Here is an 18146-nt window from a genome sequence, read left to right on the forward strand (position 1 = left end):
ATCTTATATTAAAAAAATATTAAATTTAAAGATTACTTTCTTCTTCTTTCAAAAATTTGACTATTCAAGCCACAAAATTTTGTGATGCCGCATCTTAGAGTTGGACACGTGATTCATGGTTATGTGAAAGTAAGATTAATGAAATAAATGCTCGACTTACTTTAAGAGATTAAGATAATTAGAACTCAATTATCATGATTAAATAGTTTAAAATGTAAATAGGTAAGAGTTTTATGAATGGTTATTCAATTATCATTACTAAATAGTTTAAAATTTAAATAGGGAGGAGTTTCATGGATTAGAACTCAATTATCATAGTTTAAAATTTAAATATATATAAAAGTTTTTATGTCTCTCGTGTTTAAATTGTGTTATATGATCTTGATCATTTAAAAGTGTGGGTTAGAATGTAGTATAATATTTTTTTTTTTATTATTACAATGAGTTAATATTTAAATCTTTTATGATTTTAATAATAATGGAAAAATTGGTGTGTATTTATCTTGTTAAATTTAAATTAGAATTGTTTCTGGTTATTGTTTGTTGCATTTGCTTTTATTTTTGAACATTCTAGTTTGCATAATTGTAGGTATCAAATCAAGTTATAATGGATGCATTGTTGGTGAAGATGATTCTAGTGAAATGGACCTTTTTTGGAAGAATAGTTAAAGAGAATGTATTTTTATTATAGGAGAAATTTGAAAGTTAAGGAAAATTGATTTTTTTTTTTTTTTTAGAATATTTTTAAAGGAAAAATTTTAGAAATTTGATGGAAAAGGATTTTCATAATTTGGATAACACAAAGAAAGAAGGATAGTTAGATAAACATAAGAATTGTGAGGAGAAAAATAGAGGCATAATGAAAGATAGTTAGGTAAACATAAGAATTGTGAGAAGAAAAATAGAGGCATAAACAACTCATGTTAGAGAGAATATTGATGGATAGAAGTTGTGAGAGATTGTAATAGTGTGGTGTTGAGAAGCATGTAAAAAGGAGATTGTAAAGATTGTATTATTGGCTCAGGGAGAAACTCATGGATTGGAAAACATTGCACTAATAATCACAATGTGAGAAGAGAAATGTATAAGATGTTTACACAAGTGGCATCCTTAGATAAATCTCAACACAATAGGAATCCAAAGAGAATGGCTAGAGATAATGAAAAGAATGGGAAAAGGTGCTTACTCGAGATATATAAATTTTTATTAGAAGTTGGGAAGAAATTATTAAGTGGAACTCAAAAGAGAAGAGAAGCAACAAAAATTAAAGCAATGAAGAACCCAAAAGAGTTGAATTAATTGGGTGATGAGAGACATCAAAGATAAATGAATCAAATAGAGGATGCAGAATATCTACATATTTAGGTAGAGATAATGAAGAATGTACAACATGTGGTGCAATGCAAGCCTAAAGAGGAGACAAAACTTGGACCTTTAGCAAGCTGTGTGCAAGTGAGGTTGCAAATGCAAGCATAGTGATGTGAGAACCACTATTGTCGAAGGTCCCTTTTGTGATATATGAATTTAAAATTTTGAATTTTAATTGTGTTGTAGTTCTGGACCATGTATTGATGATTGCACAATGAAATAGGAGGAGAATGTAAAAGAAGTCGTTGAAATTAATAATGGCAACAAAAATAAAGAAGAAGTTGCAATGGTTGGTTTGACTATTGGCAACAAAATTTTAGAAGAAAAGTTAACAATGAGATATATAATACGCTAGAAGATGAGGATATAAAAGATGAACACAAAGCTGATGTGTTCATAAAAATGGAGTAGTTATTGAAGGTGTGACTTAAACTAATGCAAATGATGGACTAGTTATGAAAGGAGCAAAGAAGTTGTAAATGTTTAAACTAATGCAATCATGGACTAATTAGGAAAATTTGAAGAAGATTGCAAAGTGAATATTTTGGAAAAGAAGGTTGAGGTGGAGATGGTTCAAAAGTAGATCTAAGAAGAAATAAGTAGTATACCAAAGGATATGAATGAAAAAACTATATAAAAAATTGTTTTGGCAAACACTTTGCAATTGTAGAAGAGGGGAGATTACAACCATGAAGGAAGATGAAGAAAAAATGGAGTAGTAAGCACTAATAATAGTGCAGAGAGAAGCGATGTAATATGATTTAGAATTGTAGCAGGTTGTAAGAGTAATGTTTTAGATAAGTACAAAGAAATATGACAACACTTCATATAGTCTTTGCCTGTATTTGTGCTTGCCTGGATGGTTGGCACCAATCTCATGTTTATTTTTCCTTTGCAGATGTGATAAGCTCTACAAAGCCACTGAATTCACTTGTGTTTTCTTTTCTTGTGATCTGACAATATTTTAAATGTCCTCCTTACAAATTCTCAATTCAACTAGGCTCAATCTCTTAAGAGTATCCATCCAATAAGGAGAATTTTCCTTTGACCTCTTCCCAACTGATTCCTCTTCCTGATTATGATGAGATCTATTTGTGCTATATTGTACCATTCTATTGCTCAATTGTCTATTTCTTGCTAGAGTTTGTGTCTTCTTATCTCTCTCTCTGTTTTTTCACACACACACAATTCTGAGTTAAAAGTGACATGAATATAGTAGTTTATTGCTTTGGCATGTCAGCACTAAGCATGCTGATCTAAAGTTGTTCACATAATGAAAACCCAATTCAATTATGACATATCAACATTCTATCAAGGTAAGCAACCACATCATTTGTAAATCCAAAGAAACTTATCATATGCAATAATTAAATTATTGTATTAAATTTTTTACATGATCCTCTTCATGTCTAGTGCTAAACCTAAGCTATGATGCCACTCTGTAGCATACCTTCCCACCCCGTTGTCTTATCTTGGGTGGTGGGAGGTGTTACCAGTTTTCTTTGACATAATCTCTAAGGGCTACTATGAAGATGGAGTCAGACAATGTCTTTTTCCCAAAGACTTATAATCTCAAAACAAACACCACCATTACCTTCATCTTGTCAAAATATTTCTAGTAATATAAATTTCACCTCAACCTGAATCCTAGATTGAAATGTATACCCATCAGAAGTTTACCAATTTAAATTTGGCCACATCATCATTATTCTTTCATGTGGAATCACACGGTCCCTATCTTCCCCTTATGGCACTACCACATCAACACAACATGAGGTCCACTAATGTTCCACTACTCTGCAAGTGCATCGAGCCTTAACTAGATCTAGGAATGCACTTTTATGGAATCATCTATCATATTAGGATCCCCAATAGCCCTGAAGTGAATGTGAGGTTAATCCAAGGTAGGGTCCACTATTAAAAAATGTAGCAAGAAAGGCTCAATTTGACCTTAGCCTTAGTCAAATTGAGTAAATCAAATTTCCACATCAGCAAGAGAACTTGGAGGAAGTTAACTAGTGTGACATGGCTCTTATCACTCAGTTAGCTCAGTAAATTCGAGTTAGTGGGCTTGCAGTTTAGTCATGCATGTATTTAGTCAACTGACCTCTAACTATTGTTAGAGTCAGTTGTGCAGTGGGATAACAATCTAACTCAGAGATCTGTCAGTTAACTAACCAATTAGTTCAAAATAGCTCATGCGTGCATGGAATTCGAATTGTTCATTTGAAGTGGAGGAGACAAAGGCTAGTGTAACATGGGTTGTATACTAGTTGAGTGTACAGTTGTTGCATGCAATCAGGAGAGCAATACCTTGGTAATTGCACAAGGAAATAGGGACTTCCCTATTATTTAGGAGCTCGAATTTGTTCATATTTATGCAAGGAAATAGAAGGCTCAGTGAGAAAATAATTGGCTAAGTGTTGGCTAAAGTTTCTCATTAAACAGGGAGAACAATTATTCTTTTGTGGGTTTAGCTCAGAGCTGGATCTAGTAATTGTAATAGTTTCTCTATTCAACTTATTAATGAAAAGAGGCTTGAGGGGTTTTTTTCATAGTTGGGTCCCCTATAAATCACTGTGTATTTGTGTTTTTTCTTATTCCATGTTTATGCATTTTGTTCTAAATTGTGATTTCCATTTCAGATATTAGTAGAGTGGAATTGTGTCTCTTGTTTTTTAGTTTGAAATCTTGAGTAGTTGCAATTTCTATCAAATGTATACACTAACCATTTAACATATGACCTAGGGCATATACAGGCTTGGACCTAGGTGTACACCCTTTCCATACCTAGATACTTGGAGATGCATGTCATTAAAAGGAATTTGATGGTAGCACATGACACGAAGAAGATTTATGTGGATCAACTTAGAGAATTCAAGAGTTTCAGGTTGGCAAGCATGTGTACTTGTGCATCAAGCCCAAGAATATCTCCTTGAGGATTGGGTCATGTGCCAAGTTGGAACCTCGATATTGCGGGCCTTTTGAGATCCTTGAGATGATTGGACAAGTGGCCTACAGAATTTATTTTCTGCAATTGGTCAAAGTCCATGATGTTTTCCATGTTTTGTTGCTTAAGAGATATGTAAAAGATGTTGATCATGTGATTGATTGGTCTGTATTGCAGGTGGAACTAGAGGAAGAGTTCCAACCAGAGCCATAATGCATATTGCATAGGAAACAAATCGTTCTCCCGAACATAGAAATAGAGCAAGTTAAGGTGCAGTGGAAGCACTTTGGGCCGAATGAAGCTACATGGAAGATGGCTAATCAAATGCGAGCATTATATCCTTCTTTACTTGTTGGTTCAAGCAAATGAATTTTTGGTATATATCTTTGTGTGTGTGTGTGTGTGTGTGTGTGTGCACGCATGTGCGTACGTGCTATGGTGATAAAAAAGTTAGCACATCTTTAGGGGGAGCATCTTCTGTAGTTGTAATGGCTCATTGTTGGCATTATGGGCACTCCTTATTGCATGATGTTGACTATAATGAGTTCATATTATTGCTTCTTATCTATCTTCTTGCATTATTCATTGCTTATCAACATCTTTATTGATAAGAAGGATATCCATATGATTTTGTCAATATGCTTTGGTTTATATATGTTTAAGCTATTGATGATGCCACGTTATTGTTGTTATTGATGAAGGGAATAAATGATATGAAATTCTCATTGTTGATGATCATAGACACTCTTATGATTACTAACCCAGTTCTATGCATTCTCATATGTTATTGCTCAGTCTTCATTATTGTTGCTAATATATATGTATATATATCCATTGCTGCTATGGAGAGTATCTATGGATACCATGTATTAATCTCATGTATGTATTTTGATGAACGGGCCATGAAAAACCCCATATTGCAAACATTGTAAAATTCAGTCATATATGGGTTATTGGGATCAACTCATGTCATGTATGTAACACCATTTTGGGTGATTGATGTAAACATGGGACCATAGAGTCATTGGTTATAGGAGAGGTCATATATGAAAATGTGTCCTTGATGTAAACCTGGTTATAATATGATGATTATGAGACTACTGCAAATGACATGAATATTGGTACATGTATCGCAAAGATGAGGAAGTGTGTTGACAATCTTGCCACAGGTTTACTTTGAGAAAACATGAAAATGTAAGTTTGAAAAGTATGCATGACCCCTGTAAAGAAGAGTCAAGTACATATGCAAGTTTAATGAATGAAAGTCACATTCATAATCCTAACCATGGAAAATAGAGAACCAAGAGTTATTCCCATGGTAATTACCCATAGTATTGTGTTGACAACATCTATGTGATCCTGTCAATAATTATATACAACATTACCAAGGGATTTTCCTATGGTATTGGCAATGAAAATAACTATGTAAGGAGAAGGAGATCAAGGAGTTAAGTGTGCAATGTAATGGAGCATTCATGTGTGATCTGATCTACAACATGTGTGCACTAGGGAGCAAGGAGAAGGCTAAGATATGAGAGATTTGAAGACGTGTTGAAATAAACGCTTGATTAATTTACTTGTTGCAAAATGTTTGAATTGCTAACAATGCAAGATTTGTGGTTATAATATAACTTCGATCTAGATGTATGTGCAAAGGTATATGTTTTTGACAGAGTTTGTATGCAAGACAAAATTAATGCTTGTGAAATGGGTTTGATGTGTGTTAAGATATGTACATTGTATGTTTTATGGAGTGTTGTGTACATATGTGGATATGCTTCAGAATAGCCACATATAATGTATAAGTAAATGTGGTTTGATTAATGATGTTGTCTGTTGATAAGTGTGGTCCTCTCTGTTATTGGTAATGATTAACAAAGCTTGACAAAGTTTTAGTGATATATGGTTTGCTGTCAAAGATTGGTGAAAAATTGTTTTGAGATATGTACGAAGCTTTTATGCATAAGAAGCGTGTATATGCATGAATCTATTTAATGATAGTCGCGTGTATGTTCTATGGTTTAGAATGTTGCTTGGTGATGAAAATTAATTAGTTATGTATTATTCACTACTAATTTTCAAGGATGTCTTGATCGAATGGTTGCTGTTTGATAGTGTAGATTGATGATTGGTTATTGGCTTTGAGTTTATTCAGTGGATTGATTTAGTTATGGATTGGTATATTAGTATGATATGGTTATAGTGATTCAATATTGGTATTCAGTAGTTTAGTATTCAATATTTGGTTTCAATAGTTTAGTATTCAGTAGTTTAGTATTGAGCATAATGTTGGGTGTGGGTCTAGTTTGAAAATTTGATGAAAATGGTCTGCATGTTTTGATGGTAGATTGAGATGGGTGGATCTAGTATATGAAATGTGGTCCATGAGGTGTTGAGGATCATAGCCTTCAATTAGGGAATTGGAGCTTCCTTCCGGTAGGAGATGATAAACTTGATTAGGGGTTGTAGCTCCCTTCCAGTAGGAGCTAGAGAACAAGTGGAGGTTGTATCCTCCTACAAGTAGGAGCCTGCATGCTAGCAAGAGTCTGTGCCAGTACAAAATTGTAAAAATAATTTCTTTATAATAAAAGAAGAATAGTGAGACGACAACAACAATGGTTTTCTCCCACATTGGGTTTCCAACTAAAATCCTGATGTGCTTATGTGTTGATGTGTTGCTTATCTATTATGGTTGATATACTCTTTACTACTCATGGTTACTGCATCATGAATGACTAAAGAAATAATGATGCAATGGTTAAGTGAAATAACTGATGAAATTTATGAAAAATTAGTAATTTGCACATACACGGTTTTAATTCACTGAAGGCGCGTACACATGAATAACAATAGCATACACTTCTTTGAATTTGAAATTGAAGTCTACGTGAAAAAAATATTGATTCAGCTAACCCTTCCCCCCTCTCGGTATTTTTCCCAATAATCTAAGGTGATGGTAGGGGGGAAGGCATGTGAGTTTCCTAACTTGGGTTTTAAGAATTCCCCTAAGTCAATTTAAAGGAGAGATTGTTAGGTAAACTTGACTTAGTCATATAGCCAAAGTTGTTTGGTCTACAATACATGGTTTTTAGGTAGATGGTATTAGTGACCCATTGTATTGATCCATGATATTGCATGTAATGAAGACTATAAATAGGCTTAGAATACTCCATTGTAAACTGGCAAGAAGGGAGAAAGTATTGGGATCACTCAGCTAGTAATGTGGCTATATTTGGGCAAGATGTAATTAAAGCTTCATGGTTGGATTTTCCCTAGTTCATATTTTCCTAGATAAATCCTATATGTGATTTATATGTTTCTAGTTTATGTTTATTAATTGTTTATCTCTAGCATATCATTTATCTTTCACATTTTAGTGGTATCATAACTAGGGTTAATCTAAACTCTTTGAGGTGAGTGGTCTAATGTTGGCACTGAAGCATATGGAGTGCCACATGACACAACTACCAGAGGATCAATTTTAAGTGTGAGAGAGAGAGTCTCTCGTAGGAAATTTTGAGTACACAAATAACAACTACCAGAGCTACAAATGGAGATCGAGGTTGAGCTGAAGTTGTCTACAACTAGAGATTTTGGTGGCATGAGGAGAGCACCTTGTGTGAGAAGGTGATAATGTCAGAATGACAGCATAAGTGTAGAGGTAATAACAAATACACATATGCATGCACATGCACACACACACTTTAAAGATGGAACATTTTTAACTCCATATAAATGAGCATATGATTGTAAAACCTAGTCAGATATGCATACCCATGGTAATGTCTAGAGTGATAGGGGGCATGCAAGTTTTTCAAATTCAATTCAAAGAATTTCCCCAATTCAAGTTTGAAATGGGGATAAAGTCAAATGAGTGTAATCTACATCTTGGTTTTGGGGCACATGACATTGGTGATGATGGTATGTTTTCCATAGTATTACATGCAATTAACCCTATAAATAGGTTTTGGATAATCCATTTTAAGGTTCCTTTTGTCCAAAAGTAATATATCTAATATTTTTTGGTTTTCTGATTTAAGGTTTCCAAGATGAGTATGTGTCATGATTGATGTGGTTTCCATGTATGTTCTATTATTATTAATTTATTGTTTACTTCTTTAATTTTATTCTTATACATTGACATGTTTCTTTTTATATAAATAAAATGTTCTCTTAGCCAATAACACATAATTTTAGTTCTTAATATATAGTATTTTCAAAAAGAGTGTCATGATTGACATTACAACAATAATATTATATGATTTCAAGTAATATTTAACCTTAATATAGTATATGGTTGAGACTATATCAAAATAGTTATGTTCTTTTAAGTAATATTTAGCTTTAACCCAAATACTATCTTGATTACAATTTAATCTCCTATCTTAAAATTCAATAGAATTAAAATAAATATTTACCATTAATGATAGTAGATATATGATACAAGCATAATCTTTTGGATAATCAAATTTATAAGAAATTTTCATTATTTTTATTTAAATAATAATGTTATTATATTTATTGTTTTATAATATAACAAATTTAAATTTTAAAATATATTCAAATTTAAATTTAAATTTAATTAATTAATAATAAAATTATAAAGAGATTTTTAGGTTTAATAAAATTAAATATATAATTTTAGAAAGATATTATTTGAATGAATGTTATAACTAACACAATTATATAAATTAAAAGGTTTGTATATTTTGATAGACATCAATTTATAATAAGCATTGAAACACATATTTCATGATACATGTTATTTTGTCAAAATTTTAAAAAATCATAAAAGTCATCTAAATTGTAATTTTATTTTAAATTATTATTAATTATAAAAAAATTAATATATAAGTTAAACATGTCTATAAACATGGATCAAGATTCTTAACCATGGGGATTCTTCATTCTTAAAAAAGCTTTCTTAACTATAGAAATTCTTAACCATAAAGATTCTTAACCGGGGTGCAGAAGCTGTGAGAGGGTAGTGGATTTGATCCCCTGACGTTTGGTAGCATGAGAACTCACTTTCCTATGAAAATTAAGAAATTCAACAGTTTACTGCTCTTAGAATTCACTGCAATGGAGGTGCCACTGGACTTAGATAAGTGCTCGATTGGTCCCGGAATCGAGTCTGCTACTTCCTTTTTCTGCAGGATTTGATCTTGCGCTTTGGTCTGCTCGATTATTGGCATTTTGGTATCTTTTGTATGACTTCTTTGAATAGGGTCTTGTGAAACCTTCGGTCCATTTCAGTGAAAAGAAAATTCCTGGCAGCCAAAAATAGCAGCTGGACAATGTTAGCCACACATTCCTCGCGGTTAAATACATTGGATTATTTAACATTGGATATTAGTAACCGCTGATATGTGCTAAAAAAAGAAGTCTTACCTTTGGGAACCTAAAGGCCTTGGCAGCTCGAATCCACGACCAGTGATCGGGCCGTTTCACGGCAGCCTCGTCTTGTTTTTCAGTACAAACTTTGAGTTTACGTGACTTCACTGAAATGGCAGAGTTGAAGCAACTAGAACTACACTTGGCACCCATGATACAGAAGAGTTCGAAGATTTTTTGGGATATGGCTGTAAAGGATTTAACAATGATTCTATATGCGGAATAAACTCAAAGAATCATTAAAACTTAATGCCCAGAAATATAAATTACCTCCAGCCATTGGTGATGTTCTTGATGCAAACCACAGTCCACTTTGCTTTCCTTACTTTAGCACTCCAGCTTCAATCCAAGCAAAAGAAAAGAATACAAAAATTTGAAGGCACTTCCAAGCTTTGCTCTCTCAGCTAGATGGTGTAAAAACTGAAGGGAAAATTGAGATGCAAGCTTGGGGACCAAACAGATGAATTTATAGCCAAGCTTCCATCAAGCTTCTGATGGCTATGTGTCAGGTGTTCCACAGATCAAGGTAGAGAACTCCAGATGGAGTAATGGACCACTTCAGTAGCTCCCAACAATAAATTTATTAACTGCAGTTGATTTCCTTAATTTAAGGAAATTACTGCAGTTGGTTTCCAGAAATTAAGGAAAGACTGCAGTTTAGTTCCATAATTGAAGGCAGCAATTTGTTCAAAAATTAATGGAGCTTAACATTCTCCCACTTGGTCCATACTTCCAAACTTAATGTCTCAACTTAAAACCCATTGATAATCTGTATTAAGTAATAGATACATGAATCATGGCGATAAGTCCTCTAATGACGAGTATTATCTTCCATGTATTACTATGTATTTATTCTTATTATAATTTATGTGGCAACAATTTCTTAATGAATAAAACTTACGTTTATTCTTGGTCCTTCTTAAATGAATTTTCTCAAATCAACTTAAAGTGCACATAAATATGAGAAAAAACATCACAATAATTAAGAATTTCATTAAAATAACATTGTCCATACAATGAGAAACTACATAATGGAACCAAGTCCCATATTGATTACATGATCCTTGAATTTAAACGGTGGCATGCCCTTAGTCAAAGGATCAGCGATCATCAATTCAGTGCTGACGTGCTCAATGACCACTTTCTTTTCTTTAACACGTTCCCTTATAGCTAAATACTTAATGTTGATGTGTTTATTTCGACTCCCACTTTTGTTGTTTTTAGCCATAAAAACAACAGCTGAATTATCACAATATATTCTCAATGGCTTAGAGATAGAATCCATAATTCTAAGCCCAGAAATGAAACTCCTAAGCCATACACCATGTAAAGTAGCCTCAAAACAGGAGACGAACTCGGCTTCCATAGTGGAAGTGGCAATCAAGGTCTGCTTGGCACTCCTCCATGATACAGCTCCACCGACCATCATAAAAATGTATCCTGATGTTGATTTGCATGAATCAACACATCCAGCAAAGTCAGAATCTGAGTAGCCAATTACTTCCAAGTTGTCCGCCTGTCTATACATAAGCATGTAGTCTTTGGTTCCTTGAAGGTACCTCATTACTTTCTTTGCAGCTCTCCAGTGGTCTAAACCTGGATCACTCTGATATCGTCCCAACATTCCCACAACAAATGCAATGTCAAGTCTTGTACAGACTTGAGCATACATTAGGCTTCCGACAGCGGAAGCATATGGAATGTTCTTCATTTGTTCCCTTTCAAAGTCGTTCTTCGGGCATTGGTTCAAATTGAACCTATCACCCTTCACAATGGGAACTATACTTGGTGAACAATCCTTCATCCAAAATCTCTCTAAAATTTTATTAATATAGGTTTCTTGTGACAGACCCAAGATGCCTCGAAATCTGTCTCTATTGATCTTAATGCCAATGACATAAGATGCCTCACCCATATCCTTCATATCAAAATTTTTAGAGAGGAATTGTTTCACCTCATGTAGTGAACCCTTATCATTGGTTACTAGCAAAATGTCATCCACATATAAAACAAGAAAACAAATTTTACTCCCACTAACTTTCAGGTATATACATTGATCCATAATGTTTTCTACAAAACCAAAAGAAGAAATTACATTATGGAATTTCAAATACCATTGGCGGGATGCTTGTTTTAAACCATATAATGACTTTTTGAGCTTGCAAACCAATTGCTCACCATCACTAGAGGGGAATCCTTCAGGTTGTTTCATGTAAACCTCCTCCTCTAGATCTCCATTAAGAAAAGCCGTTTTCACATCCATTTGTTGCAACTCCAAGTCAAAATGGGCTACTAATGCCATAATAACGTGCAAGGAATCTTTCTTAGATACAGGAGAAAAAGTCTCCGTGTAGTCGATTCCTTCTTTCTGAGTGACTCCCTTAGCAACAAGTCTTGCCTTGTATCTCTCAATGTTGCCCAATGAGTCTTTCTTTGTCTTAAAGACCCATTTACATCCAATGGCTTTTGCACCATTAGGCAACTTAACAAGATCCCAGACTTCGTTACTCTTTATGGAATTCATCTCTTCCTTCATGGCATTGTACCATAGTTCTGATTCTTTGCAACTCATGGCTTGTGAAAATGACTCAGGATCATTTTCGGCTCCAATGTTGTAGTCAGATTCTTGTAGATACACAACATAATCATTAGGAATTGCTGATCTCTTTGGTCTAGTAGATCTTCTCAATGTTGTACCATCATCTTCCTGAGAAGTATGTGGTTCAACTTGTTGTTCAAAAGTTCTTTGCAACTCTTGAACTCCTTGATCTACTGGAATATTGTCAGCAGCTTGTGGAACTTCAACAATTGGTTGTTCAACACCAGTTTGTACTTGAGGGGTGCTATGAACAATAACCAATCTATCACTTGAAGTGGAAGGTTGAGATTCTGAATGATCCTTCTCAAAAACTATGTTTCTGGTTTGATCGCTCCCACTGATCAAGTCATTTTCAAGAAACTTTGCATTTCTTGATTCCACAATCCTAGTGCTGTGAGATGGACAATAAAATCTGTAACCTTTAGATCTTTCAACATATCCAATGAAATACCCACTAATGGTCCTTGGGTCCAGCTTCTTCTCTTGTGGATTATAAATTCTCACTTCAGACAGGCATCCCCAAACGCGCATATGTCGCAAACTCGGTTTCCAACCTTTCCATAATTCAAATGGCGTTTTAGGAACCGCCTTGGTTGGAACTCGATTTAATATATACACTGCCGTCTTAGGTGCTCCAGTCCATAAGGATTTAGGAAGATTGGAGCTGCTAAGCATACTCCGCACCATGTCCAATAATGTTCGATTTCTTCTTTCTGCTACACCATTCTGGTCGGGTGAACCAGGCATGGTGTATTAGGCAACGATCCCATGCTCTTGAAGAAATTTAGCAAATGGCCCAGGTGCTTGTCCATCTTCTGTGTATCTACCATAATATTCTCCACCTCTATCTGATCTCATGATCTTAATTTGCTTGCCGCATTGTTTCTCTACTTCAGACATAAAGATCTTAAAGGCATCTAATGCTTCGCTCTTTTTATGAAGCATGTAGAGATACATATATCGTGAATAATCATCTATAAAGGAGATGAAGTATCTCTGACCATGTGAGTCCATGTCTGGACTACATATATCAGTATGTATGATCTCTAATATGTCCGAACTCCTATTGGCACCTTTCTTTGACTTGTTGGTCTGCTTTCCCTTTATGCAGTCCACACAAGTCTCAAAATCAGTAAAATCTAGAGTATTAAGTATTCCTTCATTTACCAATCTTTTAATTCTATCTATGGAGATATGACCTAGTCTCCGGTGCCATAATTTAGAGGAATCTTCATTAATAGCACATCTTTTAGTGCCAGTGTGAACATGCATTGAATCATAAGTGACATTGTTTTGTAAATTAATGCAGTAAAGACCATTAGATAAAATACCATTCCCAACATAATCAGATTTATAGAATAGACTGAAAGATTTTTCTGAAAAGTTTAAGGAATATCCAAAAGGTACAAGCCTTGAAACTGAAATCAAGTTTCTAGAAAAACTTGGAACATAAAAGGTCTTTTCTAATTCTAAAACAAAGCCACTACTTAAAGTTAAATAACATGTTCCTATAGCTTCCACATGCGAGCCCATCTTGTTTCCTGATAAGATGATTTGCTCACTTCCCACTAGCTTCCTTAGGTTTTGCAAACCCTGCAAGGAATTCGAAATGTGAATTGTTGATCCAGAATCAATCCACCATGTGTTAATATTAATGTTAACCATATTAGATTCATAACGAACAAACGAGATTAAATTACCTTTGTCCGCAAGCCATTTCTTAAATTTGGTGCATTCCTTCTTCATGTGTCCCTTCGTTTTACAGAAGAATCACTTGGAATCCTTCTTGATGTCGGCTTGGGGAGGTACTTTACCTTTCCCTTTCTGATTGGCTTGAGATTTGCCCTTTCCACGCGTTGCCAACATTGCACTCTCTCCCAGTTCCATCACCAGTCTCTCTTCCTCTTGAACACACATGGTCATGAGTTCATTAATTGACCATTTATCTTTATGTGTGTTGTATAAGATTTTGAAAGGTCCATATTGGTGCGGAAGGGTGTTCAGGATGTAGTGCATTAGGAAGGACTCCGATATATCAACCTCGAGTTTCTTCAATTGAGCCACAGTGTTCCTCATCTGCATGATGTGCTCGCGCACACCTTTCACACTGGTGAGCCTTAGGGATGAGAACTTCATGATTAGGGTGCTTGCTAGTGCCTTGTCTGAAGTGACGAATTGATCATCAATGGCCTTCAACAAGTCTCGGACCTTTTCATGCTGATCAACGGAACCACGAATACCAGCTAAAATTTTAGTCTTAATGAACATCATGCTTAGACGATTGGATCGCTCCCATCATTCATAAAGCGTGATGTCCGCTGCAGTGCTGGTATTTGTGAGTGCTGATGGTTCATCTTTCCTAATAGCATAATCTATGTCCATCCACCCTAAATGAAGGAGAATCCTCTCCTTCCAAATCTTATAGTTATCTCCCTTAAGTTCGGGAATGTCACAACGAATTTCAGAGAAATTTGCAGGTTGTACTACTGCATCAAAATAAAGAATCACATGCTTATGTTAAAATTGAGGCTTAATAAACTTTCATGTTTTACCAATGTAAATCATGCTCAAAAATTGAATCTAATGACATAAAAATTGCCTGTGGGCTAAATTTTTAATTCAAACAGATTCAATAAAACTTTATGATAAAACTTATTAATTCATAACTCCTATGGGTAGGTTATGAAATTTTATCCTAATTAATTACATAAATATAATAAAAATTCCTGTGGGATCAAATTTATTATATTCAGTCTAATTAATTACAATTTAATGTCTAAACAATCTTTATGTGATCTAACCAATCAAAATATATAATTTTAATTAATTAAAGATGCTGTGGCTATTCTCTAATTAATTAAAATTATATGGATCACTAGACATTATTTTTGTTGCATAAACAAAACTTAACCAGAGAGAAAAATAATGTTTATTGAAGGAGTAAGTCAAAATGACATTTTAAATAAACTCCATATAACTGTAATAATTCTTCACAAAATCTAAATTAAGATTAAAGCAATCAGCATTACCGTAAATGACTGCAAATTGATTGTTCAATTTATAAACAAAACAAAAATAGACCAGTAAACAAGCTTTCCAATTTGGGATAAATTTACATCATCATAACACTGAAATTCATTAAAGAAAATGCCCAAAACAGTGACATTCTGATATTTGCACGATATTATAACTATGGCACAAAATTCCTACATGCTTTGATCTCGAAAGTTTCAACACCTATGTTGTTTAGGATGTATAGCGCATCAAAACATCACTGTTATTGCACTGTGTAAGTCTCATAGTTTATAGCTTCTGAATCACTGAAATAGATAGGTTATGAGAAAAACAATATTAAAAAGTTATCGAACTGTCGACAAAATTATAATTTATCTTTATTCCTACGTGTTAAGGCAGAGCCTCCTCGAGAGGAAAATTATAATTTTTATCTCTTCTTCTTATCGAAACACAACAACACACGATTGAATAAGATGCCCAAAAAACTAATATCCACCATCACCAACATTCATCCATAGCAATAATAAAATACTAATTAATAGTACCTAACCCTGCTCTCACCAATTAACTATTCCTTTGATAATCCAATTTTCCATTTTAAAATTAGGCAATTTGACAATTTGATATGAGATCACTTTATGCTTTGTGTTTGGATATATATGGGTTGAATGCTTCACGTTTTGGATATATACAGAGTTTGAATGCTTCACGGATATGAATGGCCCGGCCAATATTCACTATTCTATTCAATAAAATAAAAACATAAATATATTCCAGAACATCCACAGGGATCTCGACAATGTGAGAATCAACAGGCACATTTGGTTCAGAAAGAACAATCACATCTTCGCACTAGTAGCAACACAAAATCAAAAGATGCCACGAAACGTTTTCGAAAACAGAAAATGCAGAATGAATCTGCGAGCTTTAAAACCGACAGATTGAATTCAATCACAGAGCGCTTGTAACTTTGTAACTCGAAGTGCTATCTATGAGAAATACGACAGGTATTAACCCAAAAAAAAAATAAGATCATTCTCCTTTCGTTTAAAAGCGATTGAATTCGAATTTTCGAGGGGCGAGAAAACATATTTTTTTTTTTTTTTGGGGCATGGATTGTGATTTTCGTTATAACAACATAATTTTGGTAAGCAAAACATACCAAGGCAGAGATAAATGTTCAGCGATGATACCAATTGTAAATGATTTAACAATGATTCTATATGCGGAATAAACTCAAAGAATCATTAAAACTTAATGCTCAGAAATATAAATTACCTCCAGCCATTGGTGATGTTCTTGATGCAAACCACAGTCCACTTTGCTTTCCTTACTTCAGCATTCCAGCTTCAATCCAAGCAAAAGAAAAGAATACAAAAATCTGAAGGCACTTCCAAGCTTTGCTCTCTCAGCTAGATGGTGTAAAAACTGAAGGGAAAATTGAGATGCAAGCTTGGGGACCAAACAGATGAATTTATAGCCAAGCTTCCATCAAGCTTCTGATGGCTATGTGTCAGGTGTTCCACAGATCAAGGTAGAGAACTCCAGATGGAGTAATGGACCACTTCAGTAGCTCCCAACAATAAATTTATTAACTGCAGTTGATTTCCTTAATTTAAGGAAATTACTGCAGTTGGTTTCCAGAAATTAAGGAAAGACTGCAGTTTAGTTCCATAATTGAAGGCAGCAATTTGTTCAAAAATTAATGGAGCTTAACAATGTCAACTGCCTCCCTGGTTGATTTGATTTGTCAGTCGACCTGTGCTCAAGGAATTTCGATGCAGAATTTGCAAAGACGGGAATGGCAGCTATTTTGTGTGGACATTGCAACGGTGAGGGAACTGAAATTAAGATTTATAGTGGTAGCAGAGGCCACTACTTGGCGTCGTCGATCACGCGAGGCAATATAGGAAAGTAAACCGTGTGGATTTGAGATAATATGTGCAGATAAATAAATATATGTTGTGAAACCTGTCGAGCTCTTTCTCGTGCCATTACAATCACGTTAGGTTTAAAAAACATGCGCCTACCGTACCGTACCATGCATCTACCATACCAAAATTCCACATACGTTAAAGCACTCACTACCTTGATCCAGAAATGAGTTTTTATTAATAAATGAGTTTTTGTTAATAAATGTATGTGTTCATACCTATCTTCAATTATTGATGTAGGGGCATCTAGCGAAGGGCACCATAGCCAGGTGTTTGATCTCAGCGAAGGAGGAGAGGTTCATCATCATTAGATTTCATATATGTTTGCTAATTAAAAACAGTATTAGGAACTTGTTTTAGGGATAACACAGTTAGGTGAAGGTGGTTACAGCGACACTGTTGTTTTCCTTTTATTTATTTTACAGCTATTTACTTAAAAAAAAAATACAAAAAGATATATGTCATCTATGTATTCCATAGAATAGGAAAACTAAAACAACGAGATAGTTATCAATTGTGTAACTGAAGAAACAACTACAAACAGTTTGAATAACTGTATTGTAATAATACAAAATGAATGTACCACAGTGGGAAAAAGGTTCGACATTCCAGCACAGAAGAGTAATACAAAGAGAAGCATTTTCATTTTTGAATCCATCTATCCAATACTTGTTATTTTTTTTATCTAATTACTATCCTCTGTAACGTAAAGACAAACTGTATATTTTACCAGAAATCCTTCCAGATAAATAGTGATGAAGTTCCATAAACCAAGTGACAAGCAGAGACATAGTTTCAAAAGTCGAAGAGAGGCAGAGACACCATATCAACGCAAAACTGAGCAGATAGTTCCAACCACTTTAACAAACTACAAAAATACAATAAT

This window comes from Pinus tabuliformis, chromosome J (assembly GCF_031772625.1).
Source record: "Pinus tabuliformis cultivar Carrire ecotype Pingquan chromosome J, CPIR1, whole genome shotgun sequence".
Taxonomy (NCBI): Eukaryota; Viridiplantae; Streptophyta; class Pinopsida; order Pinales; family Pinaceae; genus Pinus; species Pinus tabuliformis.